Raw genomic sequence first — 23708 nt, forward strand, 5'->3', positions numbered from 1 at the left:
TGTGCAGACCCCTGACAGATAGCGCTCGGAGCTGTGCAGACCCCTGACAGATAGCGCTCGGAGCTGTGCAGACCCCTGACAGATAGCGCTCGGAGCTGTGCAGACCCCTGACAGATAGCGCTCGGAGCTGTGCAGACCCCTGACAGATAGCGCTCGGAGCTGTGCAGACCCCTGACAGATAGCGCTCGGCGCTGTGCAGATGCCTGACAGATAGCGCTCGGCACTGTGCAGAACCCTGACAGATAGCGCTCGGAGCTGTGCAGACACCCGACAGATAGCGCTCGGAGCTGTGCAGACACCCGACAGATAGCGCTCGGCGCTGTGCAGACACCCGACAGATAGCGCTCGGCGCTGTGCAGACACCTGACAGATAGCGCTCGGCGCTGTGCAGACACCTGACAGATAGCGCTCGGCGCTGTGCAGACACCTGACAGATAGCGCTCGGCGCTGTGCAGACACCTGACAGATAGCGCTCGGCGCTGTGCAGACACCTGACAGATAGCGCTCGGCGCTGTGCAGACACCTGACAGATAGCGCTCGGCGCTGTGCAGACACCTGACAGATAGCGCTCGGCGCTGTGCTGACCTCTGACAGATAGCGCTCGGCGCTGTGCTGACCCCTGACAGATAGCGCTCGGCGCTGTGCAGACCCCTGACAGATAGCGCTCGGCGCTGTGCAGACCCCTGACAGATAGCGCTCGGCGCTGTGCAGACCCTGACAGATAGCGCTCGGCGCTGTGCAGAACCCTGACAGATAGCGCTCGGCGCTGTGCAGAACCCTGACAGATAGCGCTCGGCGCTGTGCAGAACCCTGACAGATAGCGCTCGGCGCTGTGCAGAACCCTGACAGATAGCGCTCGGCGCTGTGCAGAACCCTGACAGATAGCGCTCGGCGCTGTGCAGAACCCTGACAGATAGCGCTCGGCGCTGTGCAGAACCCTGACAGATAGCGCTCGGCGCTGTGCAGAACCCTGACAGATAGCGCTCGGCGCTGTGCAGAACCCTGACAGATAGCGCTCGGCGCTGTGCAGAACCCTGACAGATAGCGCTCGGCGCTGTGCAGAACCCTGACAGATAGCGCTCGGCGCTGTGCAGAACCCTGACAGATAGCGCTCGGCGCTGTGCAGAACCCTGACAGATAGCGCTCGGCGCTGTGCAGAACCCTGACAGATAGCGCTCGGCGCTGTGCAGAACCCTGACAGATAGCGCTCGGCGCTGTGCAGAACCCTGACAGATAGCGCTCGGCGCTGTGCAGAACCCTGACAGATAGCGCTCGGCGCTGTGCAGAACCCTGACAGATAGCGCTCGGCGCTGTGCAGAACCCTGACAGATAGCGCTCGGCGCTGTGCAGAACCCTGACAGATAGCGCTCGGCGCTGTGCAGAACCCTGACAGATAGCGCTCGGCGCTGTGCTGACCCCTGACAGATAGCGCTCGGCGCTGTGCTGACCCCTGACAGATAGCGCTCGGCGCTGTGCTGACCCCTGACAGATAGCGCTCGGCGCTGTGCAGACCACTGACAGATAGCGCTCGGCGCTGTGCAGAACCCTGACAGATAGCGCTCGGCGCTGTGCAGAACCCTGACAGATAGCGCTCGGCGCTGTGCAGAACCCTGACAGATAGCGCTCGGCGCTGTGCAGACACTTGACAGATAGCGCTCGGCGCTGTGCTGACCCCTGACAGATAGCGCTCGGCGCTGTGCTGACCCCTGACAGATAGCGCTCGGCGCTGTGCTGACCCCTGACAGATAGCGCTCGGCGCTGTGCTGACCCCTGACAGATAGCGCTCGGCGCTGTGCAGACCTCTGACAGATAGCGCTCGGCGCTGTGCTGACCCCTGACAGATAGCGCTCGGCGCTGTGCTGACCCCTGACAGATAGCGCTCGGCGCTGTGCCGACTCCTGACAGATAGCGCTCGGCGCTGTGCAGACCCCTGACAGATAGCGCTCGGCGCTGTGCAGAACCCTGACAGATAGCGCTCGGCGCTGTGCAGAACCCTGACAGATAGCGCTCGGCGCTGTGCTGACCCCTGACAGATAGCGCTCGGCGCTGTGCTGACCCCTGACAGCGCTCGGCGCTGTGCTGACCCCTGACAGCGCTCGGCGCTGTGCTGACCCCTGACAGATAGCGCTCGGCGCTGTGCTGACCCCTGACAGATAGCGCTCGGCGCTGTGCTGACCTCTGACAGATAGCGCTCGGCGCTGTGCAGACCACTGACAGATAGCGCTCGGCGCTGTGCAGAACCCTGACAGATAGCGCTCGGCGCTGTGCAGACCCCTGACAGATAGCGCTCGGCGCTGTGCAGACACCTGACAGATAGCGCTCGGCGCTGTGCAGAACCCTGACAGATAGCGCTCGGCGCTGTGCAGAACCCTGACAGATAGCGCTCGGCGCTGTGCTGACCCCTGACAGATAGCGCTCGGCGCTGTGCTGACCCCTGACAGATAGCGCTCGGCGCTGTGCTGACCTCTGACAGATAGCGCTCGGCGCTGTGCAGAACCCTGACAGATAGCGCTCGGCGCTGTGCAGAACCCCGACAGATAGCGCTCGGCGCTGTGCAGAACCCTGACAGATAGCGCTCGGCGCTGTGCAGACACTTGACAGATAGCGCTCGGCGCTGTGCTGACCCCTGACAGATAGCGCTCGGCGCTGTGCTGACCCCTGACAGATAGCGCTCGGCGCTGTGCTGACCCCTGACAGATAGCGCTCGGCGCTGTGCTGACCCCTGACAGATAGCGCTCGGCGCTGTGCTGACCCCTGACAGATAGCGCTCGGCGCTGTGCTGACCCCTGACAGATAGCGCTCGGCGCTGTGCAGACCTCTGACAGATAGCGCTCGGCGCTGTGCTGACCCCTGACAGATAGCGCTCGGCGCTGTGCTGACCCCTGACAGATAGCGCTCGGCGCTGTGCCGACTCCTGACAGATAGCGCTCGGCGCTGTGCAGACCCCTGACAGATAGCGCTCGGCGCTGTGCAGAACCCTGACAGATAGCGCTCGGCGCTGTGCAGAACCCTGACAGATAGCGCTCGGCGCTGTGCTGACCCCTGACAGATAGCGCTCGGCACTGTGCTGACCCCTGACAGCGCTCGGCGCTGTGCTGACCCCTGACAGCGCTCGGCGCTGTGCTGACCCCTGACAGATAGCGCTCGGCGCTGTGCTGACCCCTGACAGATAGCGCTCGGCGCTGTGCTGACCTCTGACAGATAGCGCTCGGCGCTGTGCAGACCACTGACAGATAGCGCTCGGCGCTGTGCAGAACCCTGACAGATAGCGCTCGGCGCTGTGCAGACCCCTGACAGATAGCGCTCGGCGCTGTGCAGACACCTGACAGATAGCGCTCGGCGCTGTGCTGACCCCTGACAGATAGCGCTCGGCGCTGTGCTGACCCCTGACAGATAGCGCTCGGTGCTGTGCTGACCCCTGACAGATAGCGCTCGGCGCTGTGCTGACCCCTGACAGATAGCGCTCGGCGCTGTGCAGACCCCTGACAGATAGCGCTCGGCGCTGTGCTGACCCCTGACAGATAGCGCTCGGCGCTGTGCAGACCCCTGACAGATAGCGCTCGGCGCTGTGCAGACCCCTGACAGATAGCGCTCGGCGCTGTGCAGAATCCTGACAGATAGCGCTCGGTGCCGTGCAGACCCCTGACAGATAGCGCTCGGTGCCGTGCAGACCCCTGACAGATAGCGCTCGGCGCCGTGCAGACACCTGACAGATGGCGCTCGGAGCTGCAGTCGTGACGTAGTGTAGCAGGAATCCCCACAGCCTGCAGTCAGCAGTGGAGACAGGACCCTCACAGCTGCTGCTCCCTCCCCTCTACAGCCTCACAGCTATCAGCCTGCGGGGGTCACATGGTAGGGGCGGGGCTACAGGGAGGGGCGGGGCCAGAGGCAGCCAGGAAGATAGTGATGGGTAAAATGCGATTATTTTTTTGGTGAGCCGGCTCTTTTGGATCGGCACACCAAAAAGAGCCGGCTCTTTTGGCTCCGAAAACGGCTCTTCATTTCCTATTACCTTTGGCTTTAAATTTGAAGCCAAATTCTGGTATGTGTTAACCCATGATTGTATACCTTTTAGTAAAAATCTACACATGTGCCAATTTATGACATAAAACAGATTAGTTTCCAGAATAACCAGATTTTATATTATTTGCTGTAAAAACTTTAACAAACACAAAATGAACATGCAAAATAGCAACAAGATCCTAATTATCAGTGCCACATTTTAAAGCTACCTTCACACTTGGCAAGTTCGCTGTGGGCTGTCTGCTGCAAACAGTCTGCAGCAAAACTGCAGCGTCACATGTCGCATCTGCATCCAGGCGGATTTAGATAAGGAATTTGTGCCGTTGTGGGTCGGGCGGTGACAGCACGGAGCTGTGCGATCGGTCCCCGGAGGCCAATCACGGAGTTCTGTGCGCATGTCATGCGTGCGCACAGAACTGCCTGTCGCATCTCCGGCCCCGCCCCCTGAGGCAGGGGCAGAAGAGAAAATGCAGCGCTGGAGCCGGGAAAGGTAAGAATTGAGCCTACCCCTTTAAACCTGATAATTTCTTGCTGGGGTCATGACTTTATCTGGCATAAATTGGAGTATAGATCTCTGGGTTGTTGCAGGTCGTGGTCTAGCTGATGCCTCAGAGGTGGTTGCAGACGCTGCAGCAGCAGTTCCAGTAGTTGCAGTGGTGCTTTCATGTTCCTCAATCTGCACTGTTGGATGTACATTTCTAATATGTCTGTGAAGGCTGGTGGTAGACCCTGCTCGGTATGACAATTTTATCTTACAAATTTTACATTCTGTTTTTGTGTTGTCGATGTAATCAAAATGCGACCAAATCCTACTTGGTTTGCGGCTGTCACTCGTCTTGTTATCCACTGTCCGTGCACTCCTCTTCTCTCTGCAGGCGATCAACCTCCCTCTTTATTTATTTGTGGGTATTTTAAAAATAGTCTGTGAGGAAATTAATACCCAAGTTCCTCACCGCCACCAATATGGTTGCAAAATTGGGAGGATTTGATTTGATTACACGCACCTCAATCTGCATGCACTACTGTTTGTTACACTCTGTATCCGTCCACAACACATCCATCCAGGGTAGGGCAGGCTGCCAGGAACACAAACAATCACAAGAGGGCAAGGAATGCTTGTCACAGATTGGAGGGCGGCGGGGCTGTGAGTCAGTGCTATGTGGGCAGCAGGAGGAGCATGCATTCTTTCTCAGTCTCCTGGATAAGATCAGAGAGACTACTGCCGGGAGGGGCGGGGCAAGAGGGGACTGACTGTGGAACGTGAACTGGCAAAGAGCCGTTTAAATTTCAATTGGCTCCCTGCCAGGAGCCGGCTCATATGATTCACTATAAAGAGCCGGCTCCTTCGGGAGCTAGTACCCATCACTACAGGAAGAAGGAACAAGAGAGACGGAAGACGAGAGACAGGAGGTAAATCTCTGAATGTCGGTGGGATTGTGCTCTGTGATATCACATCTATTACATTAATGGTTTTTGACCGCACGATGCAGAATTATGTGAGCAGCAGTTTTTTCCAACATGTTGACCGTCTCTTTGCACTCAGGTTTTATCCTGTTGCTGTGTATAATCACTGTCTGTGGTGTTACATGGGACTGCAGGTGATATCTACATTGTCTGTATTATAATTGGCCCAATAAGAGCCAGGAGCGTCCTCTCACCAACAATCAGCAGGGAGTGAATCCTCCTCCAGAGGTGACACAAGTTGTGGAGTTAAAACTTCATATTTATTTCTGCATTTTTTTAAAAATGTCGGTGTCTCCATCATGAGAAGAAACCTGTGCGCTTCAGCTACAAAACCGCCATCATGGCAGAAGTGTTACTGAGAATACCATCATTACACAGTGTAGGTAGAAGACGCCGTCTGGTCAGCAGCCGATGGGGGAAACCGCCAGATTCTGCCGCCCCTGAGGATAAACACAGAATCCGCACCCTGTAATCACAGATAACTTCCCACGCAGCAATGGCATAAAGTGAGACTAGGGACTTTTTTTTATTTTAAAGTGGTGGAGGAATACAGTGCGGAAGGATACCTACCTTCCGTCATTGTATTCCTGGAGCTGGTAGAGAACGGTAGCATCAGATGATGCTGCTGTTCTCCACGCAAGATGGACGTGGGACCCTCGTGGACTTCTGCGGATTGGGGTAAGTATATTGGTGTTTTTTTATTTTGATATTTATCCCTCAGGTGACAATGGCTTCGGGGATCAAAGTGACAAGTGACGGTGAGTATGTACTCTATGTTATATGTACTGTATGTCTATATGTACAGTGGGGCAAAAAAGTATTTAGTCAGTCAGCAATAGTGCAAGTTCCACCACTTAAAAAGATGAGAGGCGTCTGTAGTTTACATCATAGGTAGACCTCAACTATGGGAGACAAACTGAGAAAAAAAAATCCAGAAAATCACATTGTCTGTTGTTTTTTCATTTTATTTGCATATTATGGTGGAAAATAAGTATTTGGTCAGAAACAAGCAAACAAGATTTGTGGCTCTCACAGACCTGTAACTTCTTCTTTAAGAGTCTCCTCTTTCCTCCACTCATTACCTGTAGTAATGGCACCTGTTTAAACTTGTTATCAGTATAAAAAGACACCTGTGCACACCCTCAAACAGTCTGACTCCAAACTCCACTATGGTGAAGACCAAAGAGCTGTCAAAGGACACCAGAAACAAAATTGTAGCCCTGCACCAGGCTGGGAAGACTGAATCTGCAATAGCCAACCAGCTTGGAGTGAAGAAATCAACTGTGGGAGCAATAATTAGAAAATGGAAGACATACAAGACCACTGATAATCTCCCTCGATCTGGTGCTCCACGCAAAATCCCACCCCGTGGGGTCAGAATGATCACAAGAACGGTGAGCAAATATCCCAGAACCACGCGGGGGGACCTAGTGAATGAACTGCAGAGAGCTGGGACCAATGTAACAAGGCCTACCATAGGTAACACACTACGCCACCATGAACTCAGATCCTGCAGTGCCAGACGTGTCCCACTGCTTAAGCCTGTACATGTCCGGGCCCGTCTGAAGTTTGCTAGAGAGCATTTGGATGATCCAGAGGAGTTTTGGGAGAATGTCCTATGGTCTGATGAAACCAAACTGGAACTGTTTGGTAGAAACACAACTTGTCGTGTTTGGAGGAAAAAGAATACTGAGTTGCATCCATCAAACACCATACCTACTGTAAAGCATGGTGGTGGAAACATCATGCTTTGGGGCTGTTTCTCTGCAAAGGGGCCAGGACGACTGATCCGGGTACATGAAAGAATGAATGGGGCATTGTATCGTGAGATTTTGAGTGCAAACCTCCTTCCATCAGCAAGGGCATTGAATATGAAACATGGCTGGGTCTTTCAACATGACAATGATCCAAAGCACACCACCAGGGCAACGAAGGAGTGGCTTCGTAAGAAGCATTTCAAGGTCCTGGAGTGGCCTAGCCAGTCTCCAGATCTCAACCCTATAGAAAACCTTTGGAGGGAGTTGAAAGTCCGTGTTGCCAAGCGAAAAGCCAAAAACATCACTGCTCTAGAGGAGATCTGCATGGAGGAATGGGCCAACATACCAACAACAGTGTGTGGCAACCTTGTGAAGACTTACAGAAAACGTTTGACCTCTGTCATTGCCAACAAGGGATATATCACAAAGTATTGAGATGAAAATTTTGTTTCTGACCAAATACTTATTTTCCACCATAATATGCAAATAAAATGAAAAAACAACAGACAATGTGATTTTCTGGATTTTTTTTTCTCAGTTTGTCTCCCATAGTTGAGGTCTACCTATGATGTAAATTACAGACGCCTCTCATCTTTTTAAGTGGTGGAACTTGCACTATTCCTGACTGACTAAATACTTTTTTGCCCCACTGTGTGTAGTATGTATGTTGCATGTAGTATGTATGTTACATGTAGTATATATGTAGTATGCATGTTGCATGCATGTAGTATGTATGTTGCATGCATGTAGTATGTATGTTACATGTAGTATGTATGTTACATGTAGTATGTATGTTGCATGCATGTAGTATGTATGTAGCATGCATGTAGAATGTATGTTGTATGTATGTAGCATGTATGTAGAATGTAATTTTTTTTTTTTTTTTTTTTTTTACATTCAACACATTAGCCGGATGATGGGACTACTACTGTCCCATCATTGGCTAATGTGTCAATCATTGTCATGGTAGCAGGCATCGCCCGATGGGACTTGTAGTCCCATCGGACGATGCCTGCACAGACCACCGGAGCCGGCACAGACCACCGGCAGGCCGGCACAGCCCCCCCGGAGCCTGCACAGACCACCGGCAGGCCGGCACAGCCCCCCGGCAGGCCGGCACAGACCACCGGAGCCTGCACAGACCCCCCCCTGGCAGGCCGGCACAGCCCCCCGAAAGGCCCGTACAGACCCCAGAGAGGCTGTACAAGGCAAAAATAGGGTTTTCCTTATTCCGATACCGGAAGTCCCATAGACTTGAATGGGACTTCCGGTATCGGAATCGGCGATACCCGATATCTTTTTTAGATCGGCCGATACCATCCGATACTTTTAAGTATCGGACGGTATCGCTCAACACTACAGATAACACATTACTGATATCGTGTCTTACCTTCATGTCATACATGGAGTCACACAGACAACTCCCGCAGGATTGCAGTTCATGAAGCTTTTTATGTTGTAACTCTGACCCATGATATATGGAAAAAAAGCTTGTACTTTTTATGCGCATGTTCTCATGAAACATCTTGAGGGGACCACATGCAAAAAATACTTACATGTAAGCCGTGTATCACTAGATTGATTGGTACCTTCCAAAAAAAAGGCTGAGAGATACAGAGCCTATAGCTGGTGCTCTTTTACCACAAAACGTATATCCGTATAATTAGCTATGCTGGATAATTTAGGGTCTTGGTACAAAATAGGGAGATATTATTTTACAATGGAAATTATGGCAAAATATTGTGGGCTAAATTTGGTAGAAACTTATGTGGATTGTCAAACTCAACACCCGACACCCCGTAGACTGACTGAATGTAGCGGTTATCCTCCTTTCCCGTGATTATCTCCGTGGGCTTGTCTGTTTGTGACTTTCCTTCTATGTATGTATATTGTATATGTAGTCACACCTTTTATGCAGAACTACATAAGAGCTGTATATGTATTTTCTGTATTGTTTTGCCACTCTTTATTTGGACCTACCTATATTCTTCTTTTTACCTATTTAGCTATACATTTTTAATACCCCTTTTCTTTTTATTATTTTTTCTTTTATTTTTTATTTATTTTTCCTTACTACGCTTTTGCTCACATTTCCCTTTCTTTCATCCATTCAATAATTTTTTTCCACTCCTTTTCATCACCCTTTGTGGGTTTATCATTGTTTGTCTGGCTTGCGCTTTGGTTCATTATTTTACTAATATAGCGCCCTCTGCTGGTATTGTTTAAGACTGTAGACTATTTTTTTGTGTACCGGTGTGATGCGCTTGGTCTGTCACAGTGTCTTCAGCATTACCCTGCATCCCGACTTCACATATGACCGGACTCCTCATTCACGCCCCTTCCTCTCACTAGTCATTCAACTGGTGACCACATGACTGCTGACCTGATGTACACGTGACCATCAGTAGAGCCACCTCCTGGCATCCAGCACCATCTTGGACCCTTTTTTTATGGAGCAATTTTATGATGTAAGTTTTAATTCTATTGGTTTAGCAGTATAAAAGGACATGCATTCATTGTATATATGAATCAAGTTGTGTGAAACACGTGTCAGGTTGGCCGAGCAGATAGCTTAAATTAAATTTTATTTTGGGTGCTTTTCTCTGCTGTGTGATTCCAGTCACCCTTTTATATAAGTGATGAGCAAAAGGGTAACAATGTTGTAAAACTTTGACTTTCTGGCTCCATATCTCACCATCCACTAGAGCTTCCAACGTGAGACCACCATCATTTTATAGACAATAATAATCTGATTTGCAACTACACTGCTCAAAAAAATAAAGGGAACACTAAGATACCACATTGTAGGTATCACTGAATGCAATATCGCAGTTGCAAATCTTTATTCATTACACAGTGACATGTGTTGAGAACAAGAAAAGATAAAAATGATCAATGTAAATCAAAATTAATATCCCATTGAGATCTGGGCTTGGAAAGATAGTCAAAATCAAAGTGTAAAATCAAATTACAGACTGATCCAACTTCAGAGGAAATGCCTCAACATGCCTGTATGACCTCCCTACAACCTGGGCATGCTCCTGATGAGGCAGCAGTCTCCTGAGCGATCTCCTCCCAAACCTGGACTAAAGCTTCTGCCAACTTCTGGACAGTCTGTGGTGCAACGTGACGTTGGTGGATGGAGCGAGCTATGATGTCCCAGATGTGCTTAATCGGATTCAGGTCTGGGGAACGGGCGGGCCAGTCCTTGGCTTCAATCCCTTCATCTTGCAGGAACTGCTGACACACTCCAGCCACATGAGGTCTGGCATTGTCCTGCATTAGGAGGAACCCAGGGCCAACCGCACCAGCATATGGTCTCACAAAAGGTCTGAGGATCTCATCTCGGTACCTAATGGCAGCCAGGCTACCTCTGGATGTGCGGCCCTCCAAAGAAATGCCACCCCACACTATTACTGACCCACTGCCAAACCAGTCATGCTGAAGGATGTTGCAGGCAGCAGATCGCTCTCCATGGCATCTCCAGACTCTGTCACATGTGCTCAGTGTGAACCTGCTTTCGTCTTTGAAGAGCACAGGGCGCCAGTGGCGAATTTGCCAATCCTGGTGTTCTGTGGCAAATGCCAAGCGTCCTGCACGGTGCTGGGCTGTGAGCACAACCCCCATCTGGACTTCTGGCCCTCAGACCATCCTCATGGAGTCGGTTTCTAACCGTTTGTGAAGGCGCATGTACATTTGTGGCCTACTGGAGGTCATATTGCAGGGCTTTGGCAGTGGTCCTCCTGTGCCTCCTTGCACAAAGGCAGAGGTAGCGATCCTGCTGCTGGGTTGTTGCCCTCCTACGGCCACCTCCACGTCTCCTGGTGTACTGGCCTGTCTCCTGGTAGCGGCACCAGCCTTTGGACACTACACTGACAGACACCGCAAACCTTCTTGCCACAGCTCGCATTGATGTGCCATCCTGGATGAGCTGCACTACCTGAGCCACTTATGTGGGTTGTAGAGTCCATCTCATGCTACCAAGAGTGTGAAGGCACAACCAAAATTCAAAAGTGACCAAAACATCAGCCAGAAAGCATTGGTACTGAGATGTGGTCTGTGGTCCCCACCTGCAGAACCACTCCTTTATTGAGGGTGTCTTGATAATTGCCAATAATTTCCATCTGTTGTCTATTCCATTTGCACAACAGCATGTGAGATTGATTGTCAGTGTGTTAGCCGTCAGGTTCCTGTCGCTGCACAGCGGGAATCCCGAGCCTTACTTCCGACGGTCTCCCATTCCTCTGCAGCCGCAGAGGAGGTTGCTCAGCAAACTCGTCGGTCCCAGCGCTCTGCCCAGACCAGCACCGTGGGTTTGCTTGCTGCTGCCACCTCTGGCACAGCTATGGCTATACATGCTGCTCAACAGCGAGATTCTCCACGGACTAAGTCCCCATGTCGGGCCACTGAGCATGCCCGTGGAGTGATCTCCCATTGGAGATCGAAGGTCACATGCTCAGGTCCTGCTCCTGTTTGGATTGGCCCATCCGAGAAGCCAGGAAGGTCCCGGATGCTAGCGGCCAAAAAAGGTTCTTATGGCCGCTTGCCCACACGCTAGGATAGACTGTATTATAGGACTATAAGGAGTGAGTGATGAATGCACGTATGAATGTCTCTGGTGACTGACTCATTATGAAACCTCTACCCTTGGTACGCATGTGTTGTGCAGCCTAGCCTGCTAGCGCCCAGGCTTAGGTGTAGGTAGGTCAGAGTCTAAGTCAGGCATTAGCCATCATCAGTGACTCGGCACGCCTCAGTGCACGTGCTCCACACTCCGTAGCCAGCGTCTATAGCGGCGTTCGTGGCAGCGACGCCGCGCACTCAGTGGGCCTAGAGGGACTCTAACCCCGTGTCCTTGGGGGTAGAGTTCTGTGGCCGCTTGCTGTGCGCTCTTGGCCGGGCTCTGTGCGCTACACAGGCTCCGGCATCCACGTTTAGCGGTTGTGCGGCTCTGTGAATTAAGAGTCCGCTCCTGTTCACACTGGGTGACGTAACCCACGTGTGACTGTTTTCACGCCGCTCTATTCTTCCGCCATTTTCTAGCAGCAGTGTACCACCTCTGCACGGTAGACCCCGGGCTGCGAACGCACCTACTACTAATTTATAATTTGGTGTGTGTTCCGCCAGCCCTAACACAGTGTTGGTTCTGAAGTGGACAGTTTGATTTCACAGAAGTTTGATTTAGGCTATGTGCCCACGTAGCGTTTTAAAACGCACAGTGAAAACCGGACTCCTTCCCAGAAATAGCACGATTTTTTTTCTGCGTGATTTCGCCGCGATTTTCTCAAGCACTTTCCAAGCGATTTGAAGCATCACTTGGAAAGTGATTGACAGGTTGGTCACACTCATCAAACAGTGTTTGACAAGTGTGAGCAGCTTTTTACTATTGAGGCTGCCTATGCGGCATCAATAGTAAGAGATAGAATGTTAAAAATGCTAAAAAAAATAAAAAATCGGGGTATATTTACCTTCCGACGTCCCGCGCTGCCATCCCGGGCCTCAGAGTTCCCAGCGATGCCTTGCGAGACCTGTGATGACATTGGTCTCGCGTTACTATAGCGATCTCGCGAGACCACGTCATCACAGGACCTTGCCGCAAGGCATTACTGGGAACGCTGTGGCCCGGGATGGCAGCGCAGGACGTCGGAAGGTAAATATACCCCGATTTTTTTTTTTTTTTTTTATTCTTTTTTTTTACAGGGGTATGGTACCCAGGGCCTGGAGGACAGTCTCCTCTCCTCCACACCGTGGGTACCAACCGCACATGAGACGCTTAACTTCCCGCATGGTGGGCATAGCCACATGCCGGAAGTAAGCGATTCTCATGCATTCCTATGGGTGCGGAATCTTGGCAATTCTTTGCGATTCCGCACAAAAGAATGAGCATGCTGCGATTTTTTTTTTCCGCGCTGCGGTTCCGCCGCGGAAAAAAGCGCAGCATTAGCACAGCATGTGCGGAATGCCATAGGAATGCATGGGGGGCGTCGTGCACAAGATTTTTAACCGTTTTCGCTCCGAAAGTCGCGGCAAAACCTCTTAAAAATAGCATCGTGGGCACACAGCCTTACTTGGAGTTATATTCTGTTGTTTAAGTGTTCCCTTTATTTTTTTGAGCAGTGTATTTACCATATGATTAGTTATGCAGATACTTGTCTAAATAGAACTGATTATAGCTGGCATCACTATATACTTGCTCCTTATTATTACTAGTATCATTCACCTATGACTATTACTTTTCTTTTTATTTATCTATACTTCTTCGTCTCCTCCTCATTCCTTCATACATGCCCATCTGCATTGTGCCTCCCTTGGGGCCTATAACTGCACTGTTAATTTTTCCTTTTGTCTGGTTCTTAACCTTGTATGACTTCCTTGTACTGGTTTTTTTTTTTTTATATGTTTTTAGCTATTTTTCACTTAGCGTTTATTTTACTCCCTTATATAGCGCTATTCCACATTGCTTTACAGACATTGTCGGTACTGTCCCCATTGGGCCTCACAATCTACATTCCCTATCAGTATGTCTTCAGAATGTGACATGAAGTTGGGAGAACCCAGAGGAAACCCACGCAACACGGGGAGAACATACAAACTCCTTGCAGATGTTGTCCTTGGTGGGATTTAAACCCAGGGCACAAGTGCTGCAAAGCAATAGTGCAAATTACTGAGCCGCCATAGGGTCCAAAAGTTGTTTACTGTTGCCTTTATGTACAGTCACGGCCAAAAGTATAGAGAATGACACAAATATTATATTTTCACATGATCTGCTGGCCTCTGGTTTTTATGTGTGTTTGTCAGATGTTTTTATCACATACAGAAATATAATTGCAATCATATTATGAGTAACAAAAGATTATATTGACAGTTAGAATGAGTTAATTCAGCAAGTCAATATTTGCAGTGTTGACCCTTCTTCTTCAGGACCTCAGCAATTCTCCCTGGCATGCTCTCAATCAACTTCTGGATCAAATCCTGACAGCAGTCCATTCTTGCAAAATCAATGCTTTTATTTTGTCTGAATTTGAAGGTTTTTGTTTGTCCACGCGTCTCTTGATGATTGACCACAAGTTCTCAATGGGATTAAGATCTGGGGAGTTTCCAGGCCATGGTCCCAAAATCTCTGTTTTGTTCCCTGAGCCATTTAGTTATCACCTTTGCTTTATGGCAAGGTGCTCCATCATGTTGAAAAAGGCATTGTTGATCGCCAAACTGCTCTTGGACGGTTGGGAGAAGTTGCTCTTGGAGGACATTCTGGTACCATTCTTTGTTCATGGCTGTGTTTTTAGGCAAGACTGAGAGAGAGCCCATTCCCTTGGCTGAGAAGCCACCCCACACATGAATGGTTTCAGGATTCTTGACAGATGGCATGAGACAAGACTGGTGGTAGCGCTCACCTGGTCTTCTCCGAATAAGCCGTTTTCCAGATGTCCCAAACAATCGAAAAGGGGATTCATCAGAGAAAATGACTTTACCCCAGTCCTCAGCAGTCCACTCCCTGTACCTCTTGCAGAATATCAGTCTGTCCATGATGTTTTTTCTGGAGAGAAGTGGCTTCTTTGCTGCCCTCCTTGAGACCAGGCCTTGCTCCAAGAGTCTCCGCCTCACAGTGCGTGCAGATGCACTCACACCTGCCTGCTGCCATTCCTGAGCAAGCTCTGCACTGCTGGTAGCCCGATTCCCGCAGCTGAAACACTTTTAAGAGACGGTCCTGGCGCTTTCTGGTCTTTCTTGGGCGCCCTGGAGCCTTTGGCAACAAGGGAACCTCTCTCCTTGAAGTTCTTGATGATGCGATAGATTGTTGACTGAGGTGCAATCTTTCTAGCTGCGATACTCTTCCCTGTTAGGCCATTTTTGTGCAGTGCAATGATGACTGCACGTGTTTGTTTAGAGATAACCATGGTTAACAGAAGAGAAACAATGATGCCAAGCACCAGCCTCCTTTTAAAGTGTCCAGTGGTGTCATTCTTACTTAATCATGACAGATTGATCTCCAGCCCTGTCCTCATCAACACCCACACCTGTGTTAATGGAGCAATCACTGAAACGATGTTAGCTGGTCCTTTTAAGGCAGGGCTGCAATGATGAAATGTGTTTTGGGGGATAAAGTTCATTTTCTAGGCAAATATTGACTTTGCAAGTAATTGCTGTTAAGCTGATCACTCTTTATAACATTCTGGAGTATATGCAAATTGCCATTAGAAAAAATGAAGCAGTAGACTTTGTAAAAATTAATATTTGTGTCATTCTCAAAACTTTTGGCCATGACTGTACATGCAAATAATAATTGGAGACCACAAATATATGAGCGGCTGTAGAGCTCAGTGCGCCTGACGTGTCTCCGGAGTCAGGATTCTTATGTGCCCCTGTAGTCACAGTGCAGCCCACATATTGTGCTGGGCATGTCATACATGCAATCACATAGACAACTCCCGCAGGATTGCAGTTCATGAAGCTTTTTATGTTATAACTCTTACCCATGATATATGGAAAAAAGCTTGTACTTTTTATGCGTATGTTCACATGAAACACATCTTGAAGGACCACATACAAAAAAAACTTACATGTAAGCCGTGTATCAGTAGATTGATTAGTACCCTTCCAAAAAAGGCTGAGAGATACAGAGCCTATAGCTGGTGCTCTTTTAGCCACAAAACGTATATCTGTATAATTAGCTATGCTGGATAATTTAGGGTCTTGGTACAAAATAGGGAGATATTATTTTGCAATGGAAATTATGGTAAAATATTGTGGCTAAATTTGGTGGAAACTGTGAAACACAGAAAAACACAGTAAAACAAATGTATAAAAATACTCTATTGTAAAGAAGTAGCAGTAAACAGCAAGTGCTAGTAAAAAATGATAATAATGGTATTCGGATGATACGGTTTTTGCAAAAAATGTGTAATGTGGATGTGGCGCCCCTGAGGCTTCAGTCGCCACAGAGGTACTGCACCTTCTCCTAAGGTGTAGTGCCCCACCATCCTGGTAAGGTGGGAAATCCTGATCACACTCCAACACCTGCATTCCACACACAGGATAGTTCAGTGGGGCCACCTAACAGCTCCAGGCTGAGGGTAGCAGGGCACCCCTCGTGGAACCCCACTTCGTAACACGAGGTGGGTGGAGTAAGTTGATACAAAAGAAGGGGAAAGTCAGGAAGAGAGAGTGGAGTCTGGGGTGAGTCCCAGAGAGAAGAGAGGAGGAGAGAAAGGAAGATGGGTGTCTGAAGGACGTGCTGCAGCAGGTCCCAGTGATCTGGGCTGCTGGCACGGGACAGACATAGAAAGAGATTGATAACCTGACATTCCGTAAGAGAGAGAGAAGAGATCGGAACGAAGGAGAATAGAAGGACGGTGGAAAGCTGGTTGAAGAAAGATAGATAACCCTTCCAGTCCAGAGCGCAAAGGCCGGGGCCCGGTCCCCGAGGTTGATCGGATCTTTATGTCCAGCAACAGACACCGGTGGAGTAGTGAGCCGCTAACGCCTTGCTCCCATCACAGACTTGGGACACAACAGCACCTTATTAGTGAGCCGGGACTCTGGAGCTAGAGTTCCCCGAAGCAGGCTACAACTGTCTGTCATACAAGTAGAGACTAGGAATACCTAGAGAGAGGCATTCCAGGGTAACTAAGTACTGGAGTGCTTCGCACCTAAAGGCGCCCTGGAGGAGTCGTTCAGGAAGGTACATGTTGGCGGAGTGTGGGAAGGAGTAGCCTATCTTGCCCGGAGGTTGGCTGGAGCCCTGACCTGGAGAACACAGCGCGGAGGCCGGCATGTGTGTGAACTGCAAGCAGTGAGTAAAGCTTTGGAACCGCACGCCCTGGTGTCCTCCAGTTATTCCGCACCGCTACATCTGAGTACCTGTACCTACACCATCTACGCCTCCCCGCCATTACTTGATCTACACTGCCCTGGGACTACAGCTTCACATGTGGGGAGCTTTACCATCTATGCTGCACACACCATCAGTCCCAGAGGATCTGCATGCAGCGTCGGCCTAACATCATATTTGCCGAACACCACAGGTGGCGTCACGAACTATCCATATAAACTCTCTCATAAATCACCATTGACATTGGGAGCCCAGGGCCACGGACCGGGTCACCGCCACCGCAGCACATCCCCCTGACACCGGCCCGGTACCGAGTACCCCACAGCCCTGGGAGGGCAACCCATGGACCATGCACTTAAAGGGCGTCCTCTGCAGTGTGTCCACATCGGACATTACCTGTCTGAATCCTGCTCATATAGGTACTATACACATGATCAGGTTTTTAAATAAATCAGTTAGGGACTGCTCTGATATGTGTTACCTTAACGTTTGGTAGAGCGGCTTAGTATACATCTTTTGCAAAAAGCGTATCAACCAAATACCTTTTTTTTATCATTTTTTTTTTTTACTAGCACTTGCTGTTTACTATTACTTCTTTACAACAGAGTATTTTTATACGTTGGTTTTACTGTGTTTTTCTGTGTTTCAGTCTTTTGGCGGTGTGAGCACTGTCCTACAGACTTGTTCGCTGTGTGCATGGCCCATGTGTTGGTAGAAACTATGTGGATTTTCAAACTCAACACTCGATAGACTGACTGAACGTAACAGTTATCCTCCTTTCACGTGATTATCTCAGTGGGCTTGTCTGTTTGTGACTTTCATTCTATGTATGTATGTACAGTGGGTACGGAAAGTATTCAGACCCCTTTAAATTTTTCCCTCTTTGTTTCATTGCAGCCATTTGGTAAATTCAAAAAAAGTTCATTTTTTTCTCATTAATGTACACTCTGCACCCCATCTTGACTGAAAAAAACAGAAATGTAGAAATTTTTCCAAATTTATTAAAAAAGAAAAACTGAAATCTCACACGGTCATAAGTATTCAGCCCCTTTGCTCAGACACTCATTTAATTCACATGCTGTCCATTTCCTTGTGATCCTCATTGACATGGCTCTACTCCTTCATAGGAGTCTAGCTGTGTTTAATTTAACCGATAGGACTTGATTTATAAAGGCGCACACCTGTCTATATAAAACCTCACAGCTCACAGTGCATGTCGGACCAAATGAGAATCGTGAGGTCAAAGGAACTGGCCAAGGAGCTCAGAGGCAGAATTGTGGCAAGGCACAGATCTGGCCAAGGTTACAAAAGAATTTCTGCAGTACTCAAGGTTGCTAAGAGCACAGTGGCCTCCATAATCCTTAAATGGAAGACGTTTGGGACCACCAGAAGTCTTCCTAAACCTGGCCATTCAGCCAAACTGGGAAATCGTTTGAGAAGAGCCTTGATGAGAGAGGTAAAGAAGAACCTCAAGATCACTGTGGCTGAGCTCCACAGATACAGTAGAGAGATGGGAGAAAGTTCCACAAAGTCAACTATCACTGCAGCCCTCCACCAGTCGGGCCTTTATGGCAGAGAAGCCTCTGCTCATTGCCAGACATAAGAAAGCCTGCATAGAGTTTGCTAAAAAAAAAACACATGAAGGACTCACAGACTATGAGAAATAAGATTCTCTGGTCTGATGAGATGAAAATGGAACTTTTTGGTGATTATTCTAAGCAGTATGTGTGAAGAAAACCAGGCACTGCTCATCACCTGCCCAATACAATCCCAACAGTGAAAAATGGTGGTGGCAGCATCATGCTATGGGGCTATTTTTCAGCTGCAGGGACAGGACGACTGGTTGCCATTGTAGGAAACATGAATGCGGCCAAGTACAGAGACATCCTGGATGAAAACCTCTTCCAGAGTGCTCTAGACCTCAGACTTGGCCGAAGGTTCACCTTCCAACAAGACAGTGACCCTAAGCACACAGCTAAAATAAGAAAGGAGTGGCTTCAGAACAACTCTGTGACCATTCTTGACTGGCCCAGCCCAAGACCTGACCTAAACCACATTGAGCATCTCTGGAGAGACCTGACAGTGGCTGTCCACCAATGTTCACCATCCAACCTGACGGAACTGGAGAGGATCTGCAAGGAAGAATGGCAGAGGATCCCCAAAACCAGGGGTGAAAAACTTGTTGCATCATTCCGAAGAAGACTCATGGCCGTACTAGCTCAAAAGTTGCGTCTACTCAATACTGAGCAAAGGGGCTGAATACTTATGACCATGTGAGATTTCAGTTTTTCTTTTTAAATAAATTTGCAAAAATTTCTACATTTCTGTTTTTTTTCAGTCAAGATGGGGTGCAGAGTGCACATTAATGAGAAAAAAATGAGTTTCGATAGAGGATTCAGGGAAGTCTGCGGGTCTCTTTCTACTATATAAAAGGGGGATTCTGACATGTTTTGTATCTGCCTGTATTTAGGCCACTGTGGAGTGAATAGCTATACGGCACAAGGTGTTGACGCCAAATTGTTGTGTTTACCAAGGGAGGATAATGTGGGTGGCGGTGCTGGGAATGAGCAGATGATATAAATAAAGACTTACAAGCTTTTATTGTAGTAAAATTAACTAAGGTTAATTGTTTGGACTTTTAGGTTTCACGCGAGAACATCTGTTTGCTTTTACTTGTAATGAAATATTTTATGAAAGATAGCATGCACGGAACGAGTCTGTATCAAGGACGTATACGCCCATCTTAGCAGCCGGTGCCCGGAGGCCTCTGGGTGAAGGTAGGAGAGAGCTGTGCCCGCGCCTCACCTCAGCTCTGACACACGCCGTGGCCTTAATAACACACCTGCCTGTGCCCTGTGTTGGAGGGGGGGCTTGTCGGGATCAGAGTCTGGTGTGGCCCTGGTGGCGGCGGTGTCAGGTGGAGCGCGGAGTTGCAGGCAGCCATTAGGGCGCTCCGGCCTTAGGGTTTTCCTGCCGGGGAGTGTCGGCGCCATCTTGGGAGGCACAGGTTCTGAAGAGGAGATTATCCTCACAGGTAAGTGGGCCATTTGTTATAGTTTGGAGCCGCTCCTGTCTGAGAGGTATAACAACACTTTAGCCACTCTACCATTGAGTACAAGGCTCAAATCTTTTGAAACATAATATACCATATAAAGCTGGGGAGTCAACTGTTACTTCTATAACAAAAATACGGAGATCTGGAGATCAATAGGGACTTGTTGCTTAATCTCCGTAAGGCTACTTTCACACATCAGGTTTTCGGCGTCAGGCGCGTTCCGGCGTCGTGCCGGAGCGCCGGATTCGGCAAATGTTTTGTAAAACCGGATGTGACTGATCCGTTTTTCTGCCGGATCCGTCTTGCGCTTGACAGCCAAAACCGGATCCGTCTCATCCGGTTCATCCGGTTTTCGATCCGTTTTTCGACGGATTACGCCGGATCCGGTTTTTAAAATCGCCCCTTGTGGCCTTCCGAACGGGATTGGCTACTGAAAAACTATATATAGCATGTTCCTACAGCCCTTCTTTGACAGGTTGTAGAGGAGAAAGTGCAGGTTGGAGAGAAGAGCAAGTTACTGGCGAAGATGGATGTTGTGATTGGAAATATTTTGAAGAATTTGGCGGATTTTACAGCGGAGGCGAATCGTTTGAGGGTGATTGTTCTGGAGAAGGAGAGAGCGAGACAGCAGCGTATCAGGCATCGTAGACGACGTTTGTGGATCCACCCCATCACAGCCAAGAGAATGACGCGTGGGGTCTATTCTACACTCTGCATGGACCTTAGACGAAACCCGGATAAATTTTTTTGGATATGTTCGGATGAAAATGGAGAATTTTGATTACTTGGTGGAGCGCATTGCACACCTCATAAGAAAATCGGACACCTATTGCCGCTTCTCTGTTTCACCCGCAGAGCGTCTGATGGTGACTTTAAGGTAAGCTACATTTATTGGATATGCTCGCATCAGAGCACACTTTCACTGCAATCTTGTTGGTGGTAGTTTGTATCTCCAAGTGTTATAGCTGAGTTTTGGTATGTAATGCTGTGATTTTAAACTAATTGATTGTTTTTTAATTCCCCACAGATTTCTTGCAACTGGAGAATCCCTTTCGTCACTGCATTTCCAGTACAGACTCGGGATTTCCACCATATCTGGAATAGTGAAGTACACATGCCGTGCACTGTGGGACTCCTTAGCTGAAGAGTTTTTACCAGAGCCCACAACAGAGAGGTGTCTTGAAATTTCAGAAAAGTTTCAACAGATATGTCAGTTTCCGAACTGCTTGGGCGCTGTGGACAGGAAACATCCGCATTGTAAAGCCAGCCGGATCGGGATCGGAATATTTCAATTACAAGAAATATTTTTCAATTGTCCTCATGGCCATCGCTGACGCGGAATACAAATTTATTGCTGTTGATATTGGGGCCTATGGCCGCTCCAATGACTCTCAAGTTTTCAAACTGTCTGCCATGGGGCGTAAACTGTATGGAAACACCTTCCAGTTCCCATCCCCTAGACCGCTGCCGCAAACATCTGGTCCACCTATGCCATTTGTCTGTGTAGGGGATGAAGCCTTCCAGCTGTCAGAACACCTTTTGAAAGCGTACGGTAGCAGAGGATTGTCAAGAACAAAACGCATTTTTAATTACCGCCTCACAAGAGCAAGAAGAATGGTTGAATGTACCTTTGGTATTCTGACAGCCAAATGGTGGGTCCTATTGACTGCGATCAACCTCAAGACAGAAACTGTGGACGAGGTGATCAAAGCTTGCGTGGTACTCCACAATTTTGTTATCTGCAAGGAACCCATTTCCATTGAGGACACCTCTGAAGAAACCACCTTGCAAGATTACCATGACATTACCACTAGAAGTTCTGTGACGGTTTCAGTAATGAGGGACAATTTTGCAATATACTTTGTCACCTCAAGGCAGAGTACACTGGCAGGATGACAGTGTGAAAGATTTGTGCCTTACTTGTGTGCCTTCTGTACCAACAGTATATACCTTTGCCAACCAAAGTTGGCTATCTTGTCATGGTCTTACTATTTTTACCTTTAGGCCACAGGTGTGTACCTGGTTGTGTTTTATGCAAAGTATTTCACCTTTTAACAAAAGTTGTGTACATTGTTAGGAAATCACCAACAATAAACACAACTTTTTAGGTGAAATACTTTGCTTCAAACACAACCAGGAACACAACTGTGGCAAAAAGCTAAAATTTACCCACAGTTATATACCAGGTTTTGAATACCTTTTGACCTTTGAAATTATTTAACCTTTTTTTTAAACATATTTCGCCGCAGAAAGAAATGACAGACAACCAGTGTAAACGATAATTTAACTTTTATTTAAAATATTTTTTTTTTTGTAAAATGTTTTTAAAGTTAAAAAAAACTTTTTTAATAAATGTTTGAAACCAACCAAATGGGCATTTTTATTACAAAAAAAACATAACTCGGTGTAGTGTGGGGTGGGAATACTGCTGGAGGGGCTGCGGGACACTTCGACACTGGGAGTGTGGAGAGAGGACTGGGATCGTGGTGGGGAAGGAACAGTTAGAGGTGAAGGTGTGGAAAAAGCTACAGAATGGGTGGACATGTGGGAGGCAGAAGCGGTGGTGGGCGGTGGAGTGGAGGGTTGGGCAGGGACTGTAGGAGCAGATGATGTTGATGGCAAGTTGTATGGGGAAGGAGTTTGGTACGGGGGAGGTTGCTGGTACTGGGGAGGTTGCTGGTACTGGGGAGGTTGCTGGTACTGGGGAGGTTGCTGGTACTGGGGAGGTTGCTGGTACGTAATAGGAGGGGGAGGATGGAAAGTGGCTGGAGGGGGTGCAGGTGGAGGAACTACTGTGGTGGGAGGAGGAGGTTGGGAGGTAACGTGCTGGAGAGCACCGTGGCATGAATGCATTACATGCATCTGCTGGGTAGGAGAGAGCGTTTCCATGCGCTCCACAACAGACTTGAAAAAGGTGTGGTTTGGCGAAGATCTTGCTTCTGAATGCATGGTTTGCAGAAGAGTCTTCACCTCCAGAATGCTGGAGTTGATCTGCTGAAAGCCTGCGGAGATTTGCTCTGACAAGACTTTTAGACAGTTCTGGAAAGATGCATTCAGATGCAAGAACTCTGGCGCATAAGTCTTTTCCTGACCCCTCTGCCGCTGCCGCCCAAGTACCCGCAGGTGTACTAGAGGTGGCAGGGGCAGAAGGGTGGGGTAAAGGGAAAGCGATCTCCTCACCAGCAGCTTCATGTAATGTAGGCGGCCACGATGCTCCTGTGCTGGTGGATGGGACAGATGGGTCGAATGTGTGGGAAGGTGCAGATGTACCGGGGCGGTCGAAGTGTCCCTCGGTGCCGGTCTCCTCAGGGATCGCCTCAGAAGGGTCCAATCGTGCAGGCTCCCGAGTGCTGCTCACCGTGCTGTGGAATAAAGAGAAAAAAAAACAAGTAAATAGTGACATGGTATGGCCCTGGCTGAAAAAAAAAATGGTACATCTAAACATTTTTTTTTTCACATGTGGTGTGTAATATTTACCTTCTGGTGACCATTGTATCCCGGAGGAACGACAGGGCTTCTGCGTACTTGTACTTGCTCCTGCGTCCTCCAGATCCACTCGGGGCCTGCATCTCTTTAT

The 23708-nt window shown here is 48.8% G+C and overlaps 1 protein-coding gene across 4 annotated transcripts in view; it reads left to right on the forward strand.

The window, feature by feature from the left end:
• Positions 1–5304: 5304 nt before the first annotated feature.
• LOC141073036 (uncharacterized) overlaps positions 5305–23708 on the forward strand; it is a 122001-nt gene continuing 103597 nt past the window's right edge. Inside the window, exon 1 of one of the 4 annotated variants that reach the window (XM_073560346.1) lies at positions 5305–5433. The gene's annotated coding sequence lies outside the window, so the exon portion shown is untranslated. Of the gene's footprint in view, positions 5434–8123; positions 9713–11712; positions 11774–19513; positions 19854–23708 lie in introns of those variants that run through there. The other 3 variants (XM_073560345.1, XM_073560344.1, XM_073560342.1) reach the window with 3 other exon arrangements.

This window comes from Dendrobates tinctorius, unplaced genomic scaffold (genome assembly GCF_039654945.1).
Source record: "Dendrobates tinctorius isolate UK_male_01 unplaced genomic scaffold, ASM3965494v1 ptg000295l, whole genome shotgun sequence".
Taxonomy (NCBI): domain Eukaryota; kingdom Metazoa; phylum Chordata; class Amphibia; order Anura; family Dendrobatidae; genus Dendrobates; species Dendrobates tinctorius.